The following is a 6,441-nucleotide window of genomic DNA, read 5'->3' as shown; positions in this document are numbered from 1 at the left end:
CGTAGAATTGGACAGTCCACTTTAATACTAGACAGAAGACCCTAATACTTGAAATATTTAAAAAACATGCAATTACACAAAACAAACGGAAAAAAAAACATAGATAGTGCCTGATCCTATCGGAAATTTGAGTTAGATGGATCATCGGATGAGATGGATGGAATATTGATCGAATTACGACGTCCCGGAGAGGGATTAATGCGAGATGACTTCTATATTGACCAAGTCGTCAGAAGACTTCTGGTCAACGCTACCTGCAGCCAACGACTGGTTACCCGGGTCCCTAATATCCCGATGCTCGAGACAGAGCCAACGAGTATATAAGTAACAGACTAAGGCATATAATAATGAAATGAGTATAGAATATGAATGAAGAACGTATCCTGACCGAGGGGGGCGTCCTCAGGTGGGATGCTGCTCGAGTTGTCGTGACCCGGAAAAGTATATGCATGAGCCGGATGAGACGGATGTGGAGCTAGGTCTGACGGCACAGAGCTAAATGCGATCTGGATCTGGAAGATGACCCACATGCTGGGACCTAGCAAAAACACGTAGACCAAGATATGACATCAATACGTAGACCGGAATATAAAATCGGCACGTATGCCCGAGTACCATAATGACACGAAGGTCGGGTAGTAATAACAACATGCAGGCCGGGCTGTGACAACGACACGAAGGTCGAGATAACAACAGGTCAAATGCCGAACAGTAACAAAGACACGAAGGCCGAGACACAACAACACACAAAGCTGGAATAGGGATGGGATCGGCGTGTGGACTGCAATCACGTGGATTACCGGCAGGTGGTGTGAAGGCGAGGGCTGTAGAATACAACAACAACACCCTTGGTGCTAGAACAGGTTGAGGGTAGCAGGCTGCAGCAGCCAAAGAGCGGCTATCGGCGTGCCGATGAACTCAGAGATCGAAGTGTGCGTTGCCGGTGCACAGAGTAGGAAGGCAACGACGTCCTTCAGCACCCGAAGGTTTGCCCGGTAGTGGAAGCAGTGGCTGCAGCCGAGTCACGGGAGAGAGAGAGAGAGGAGAAAACATGTGGCAGCTTTCTCGCGAGGATTTGTGCGGTAGCGGTGGCGTGAGGAGTCGAAGGTGGCATCGGCGGGAGTGGCTGCGGTGCCTGGCAGATGCCAGCAAGCGAGGCTGTGACACACGTAGAGAGGGAGAAGGGGAAGGAGGCAGCTGTTAGCATCGACGACGTCTGGGAGAAACACGTGTAGAGAGGAGGCGGCAGTGAGGTGTGATGCCGAGAGGGAAAAGTGGCTTGCGTGAGGGAGAGTGGTGGCGGTGGCCTCTCTAAACGACGAGGGGGAATGGAGTGTCGGAGGTTTGCCGGCTTGAGAGGATCAAGCATGTGTGCGACCGGCGTAAGGGGAGGCAGCGAGGCGACTCCCACCTCCTTCCCTCTGTCGATTGCGACGGCCGAAAAAACCATGAAGCAGCCCCCCCTTCTCCACAGTTGAATAGTGTCCTAAAAGGGATGCTACAGGACAATGACCAAAATGTCCTCCTTCTCCCTCCTAATTCCCCCTCTACTCTTGAGCTATATCCATAGCACAAGCCTCCCCTTCAAGTCTAGTCGAAGGAGGCGCAAGTCCGACTGACTAGACCCAACCAAACGAAAAGCTAAATTCGTCCAGAATGCAGAGTTCGATCGCTGGGCTTGCCGTATAACATCAAACTAATAGCGACAAACGACAAGCACCTGGTAGAGCGACGAGTGAGATGCAAACGATGAGCACTGGACAGAGTAACGAAATGAGGTGTGAGTGGTTAATGAGGTGAATGTCAACCAGGCCATAGGGAGAATGTCGAGCGAGTCGAAAGACGACGAGCCAAGGGTTTCGAGGGCATGACCGAAAGAATGTCGACCGAGCGACAGTAAATCACGATTGGAAAAAAATGCTGACCAAGCGATAGTAAATCGCGATCAGGAAAAATGTCGACCAAGCAACAGTAAATCACGACCGGACAATTGAATAATGTCGATCTGGCAATCGAAAAATCTAGACCGGGCAATAGGGATGAGCGAAACGCAGATAGTGAGTGTCGGGCAGAGTGGCGAGTGAAGCGAGAGCGGTGAGTGCCGGGCAAAGCGGCGATTGAGACGCAAATGGTGAGTGCTGTGCAGAGCGGCAAGTGAGTCATGAACGATGAGTGCAGGGTAGAGCGGCAAGCGGAGTGAGTATGATGAGTGTCGGGCAGAGCGACGAGTGGAGTGAGTGTGACAAGTGTCGGGCAGAGTGGAGAGTGAGTGGTGAGTGTCGGGTAGAGCGGCGAGTGAAGCGAGAGCGGTGAGTGTCGGGCAGAGCGGCGATTGAGACGTGAATTGTGAGTACCATGCAGAGCGGCAAGTGAGTCACGAACGATGAGTGCTGGGCAGAATGACGAGTGAAGCGAGTGTGATGAGTGCCGGGTAGAGTGACGAGTGGGCGGTGAGTGCCGACCGAGCAACAACAATGAGCAAAATGTGAACGGTGAGTGTCGGGCAGAGTGCGCAATTGAGATGCGAATGGTGAGTGCCGGGCAGAGCGGCAAGTGAGTCGCGAACAATGAGTGTCGGGCAGAGCAACGAGTGGAGCGAGTCCCTGACTAGGGAGGAACCCGTTCAACTAGTAGTTGATCGTGAGAGCCTGACCAGGAAGTCGTTGGCCATGAGAGCATGCTCACTTATAACTCACCCTAGGCCGAGAGTCTAGAATCCGACCGGGATGTCGTTGGTCGCGAGAGCATGCTCATTTATAACTCACCATAGAGCGAGAGTCTGGAACCCGATCGGGAGGTCGTTGGTCGCGAGAGCATGCTCACTTATAACTCGCACTGGGACGAGAGTTTGGAGGCATGAGAGCATGATCACTTATAACTCACTGATGTGCGTAGATTGTATACACTTGTTTAGCATGTTTTGACTCACATTCCTATATTTTATGCGTGATTTATCTATGCATTTTCATACTCCTTGCTTTACTTTTAGCATATTTACTCTTCTTTATTCGGAGATCTGCTCTTGTGTATTTTCTGTCTGTAGGAGTCAAATTTGGAGAGGAAATGATGTTCATGGCAAATCTAATCAACAAATGAAGGAAGTTAGCGCCAGCCATGTGTGCCACAGGGCTATGCCAAAGGAATAGGAAGGAAAATGATCTTGGTAGTGTGGAGCAGACCGGGTGTGTAGTATCAACAGAAGAGGGGGCTGACATGACCATGTGGTTTCACACGGCCGTGTCACTTTTGAAGTAGAATCAGAACACGATCGTGTAGATCTACACGGTCGTGCAACCTTTCCAGAGGCCAAGCATTGTCAGGTCGTGTGTGCCACACGACCGTGCAACGTTTTCACGAGGCCCTGTGAGCCGTCCAAAGACAAAGCATGGCACGACTGTGTGAATCTCACACAGCACGATTGTGTGAATCTCACACGGCCGTGTGAATTTCACATGGTCGTGTGACTTTGGCCGAGAGCTAAGCAGCCGAGGTTGTGGGAGTCCACACGGTCATGACACGGACCGTGTGGCGCCCAAATCCCCTGCTCTATATAAAGGGTTTCTTCCTCTTTGAAAGGGGAAGGCTCTCCCTTTGGGGAGATCCAATCTGGAGGGTTTTCTTCATCTTTTGGGTGTCGATCCGGTGATCTAAAGATGTTTCCATTCTCGATTTGACTCCGGTAGCAAGGATTGGTTCCGAAAATTACTCGTCGTCTCTAGATAAGCATTTCTTTTCTATCTTCTTGATTTGGATCGAAATGTTTACGATCTTCTTGTCTTTAGATCTTTTCTTTTGTTTCATGAATTGAGTCTTCTTGTTCTAGGATGGAGGGAGTATTTGTGATGTGAATTGATGTAAGATTTCAAGGATTTGCCAACTTCTTATTTCAATGATGTTGTTATGTTTTGTATCAATTCAAACTTGTATGGATTGTTGCATTTGGATCTAATTACCATTCTTGATTGGATGTTTCTGCATTACTTTTCTATTTCTATTTTCTAGTTTCTTTTTAGTACGTGTAATTCCTAGTTGATTGTTTAGCTAATTCGTTTTGAGATATCTTTAGAGGTTATAACCAGTCCCTGTGGATATGATATCTTTTTATTACTGACGACAAAATCGTGCACTTGCGGTTACGTAATAAGTTTTTGGCGCCGTTGCCGGGGACTGCGTCTATAACATTAGAGATTATTATTTGAGTTGGACTAAACTTTTCTTTTCTTTTCTCACATCTAACTTGTAACTAGTTTTGTAATTCTATTCTGCAATTTTTCTTTGCATTCTTTATTCTTTTTTATTGTGAATCAAATTCTGCAATCTTGTTCTTGTATGCGAAGATCTAACTTTGTAGGTGATCTACTACCTTTTGATCCCGAAATTGATAGAACCTTTCATAAAAGGAAAACCTCACAAAGACATTCAGAAGAACAAGTACATTCAAATATGGCAAACAAACAGTTTAAAGATTATGTAGCACCTTATGCTAGAGGATTTCGTTCTAGCATCACAAGACCCTCTGTTAACTTGAAGCTAATAATTTTGAGATCAAGCCTGCGATAATCAGTATGGTCCAATAGAATCAATTTGGGGGTGGACCACATGAAGATCCTAATCAACACTTAGAAGTTTTTTATGAAATCTGTGGAACTATGAAGATGAATGGTGTTCCATCTGAAGTCGTGAGATTATTATTGTTTGGATTTTCTTTAAGAGATAGAGTCAAGCAATGACTAAATTCTCTACTAGCAAATAACATTACCTCTTGGGAACAGTGTGAGCAACAATTCCTTGATAAATTCTATCCTCTAAGTAAGACTGCTCATATGAGAAATCTTATTGCAAGTTTCAGACAGTCAAATTCAGAATCTTTATTTGAAGCATGGGATAAATACAATAACATGCTCAGACAATGCCCACATCATGGATTGGAGAAGTGGCTAGTGTTGCATACATTTTATAATTGCATCAATTATCATATTAAGGTGTCCTTAGATTCTGCTGCTGGAGGGGCACTTATGAATAAAAGTTTGGATGAAGCCGAAGATATTATTGAAAGTGTAGCACAAAACCATCATCAGTGAGCTACAGAAAGGAGTGGAGGCTATTCCATTTCAAACCCAACTAAAGCATCAGGAAAATTTGATGTGGATGCAATTACTATGATGTCTGCAAAACTGGATGCTCATACAAAGAAGTTGGAAAATATGGGAACAAATATTAGCATGGTCAATGCCATAGTATGTTGTTGTGAAACATGTGGAAGTTCTGATCATGCTCAAGACTCATGTCCTTTAGGAGCTATTTCTGCACAAATTAATCAACTTGAGCAGTGTGATGCCATTGTTAGTTACAATTAGAGATAGAACAATCCATATTCAAACACATACAACCCTGGGTGGAAGAATCATCCAAATTTCTCCTATAGAAATAATCAAGAACAAGGATCATCTATGGGGGCTAGACCAAGTTTCCAGCCTGGGCAACAAAATTTTCAACAACCTTCTCAGAGCAATCAAATTTCTAGATTGGAGAAAATGATTAAAGAGCTCATCTTAAGTCAAAATGAAATGAAGCAAAAATTCAAGGTGCTAACTCAAAGAATTGATAATTCAAAAAAGCACCAGAAAATTCAAGATAGCCAAATTGCCCAGGTAGTTTCATTATCTTCAACAGTGCCAAGACAATTTCCAGGAAAGCCTGATGTTAACCCCATGGAACACTGTAACAGAATAGAACTTAGGAGCGGGTGGACCTTGAGTGATCCTCAAGTGACTATTCTAAAAGGGATGAAAATTAAAGAAGAGCTCTCTCCTCCAACACTTGAACCAATTCAGATTCAAGATGAAGAGGAGAGTACCAATAAGGTTGAAGAGACTCTTCCACTTAACCCACATAGTCAAGTAGTCCCTTTTCCTCAAAGATTAGTCATGCTGAAAAAGGATGAAGAATTTGGTAAATTTCTAGACAAAGTTAAAGATATTTGTGTGAAGGTTCCTCTAATTGATGTCATTCAGCAATGCCAAAGTTTGCCAAATTCCTAAAGGACATCATGTCCAACAAGAGGAGGAAATGAGACATCGAGATCACAACACTTACCGAGGAATATAGCGCTTTATTCGAGAAGAACACTTCCTGAAGCTTAAAGATCCAGGAAGTTTTTATATACCTTGCACTATAGGAGCTGAATTTATAGAAAATGCTTTTTGTAATTTAGGGGCGAGTGTTAGCCTCATTCCGTATTCAATTTGTAATAAGTTAGGTCTCAAAAGCTTTAAACTTACTACCATGACACTACAATTAACTGATCATTCTTGCAGGTACCCTATGGGTATTATAGAGGATGTGCCAGTAGAAGTTGGTGGGATCATTATTCCCACAGATTTTGTGGTACTTGACATGGAAGAAGACCCAAAAATTCTGATCATATTAGGAAGATCCTTC

General features: G+C 44.6%; 1 non-coding gene across 1 annotated transcript; it reads right to left on the bottom strand.

Annotated features, from left to right (window-relative positions):
- Positions 1–4,820: 4,820 nt before the first annotated feature.
- Positions 4,821–4,927, bottom strand: LOC122049832. The gene has a single exon (XR_006131087.1). It is a non-coding gene; the product is annotated as a small nucleolar RNA R71 (small nucleolar RNA).
- Between the last annotated feature and the right edge of the window lie 1,514 nt (positions 4,928–6,441).

The sequence above is a fragment of the Zingiber officinale genome, chromosome 2B, assembly GCF_018446385.1.
Source record: "Zingiber officinale cultivar Zhangliang chromosome 2B, Zo_v1.1, whole genome shotgun sequence".
In the NCBI taxonomy this organism is placed as follows: Eukaryota; Viridiplantae; Streptophyta; class Magnoliopsida; order Zingiberales; family Zingiberaceae; genus Zingiber; species Zingiber officinale.
The sequence above is the reverse complement of the archived record's forward strand: the minus strand, read 5'-3'. Positions and strand labels throughout refer to the sequence as shown.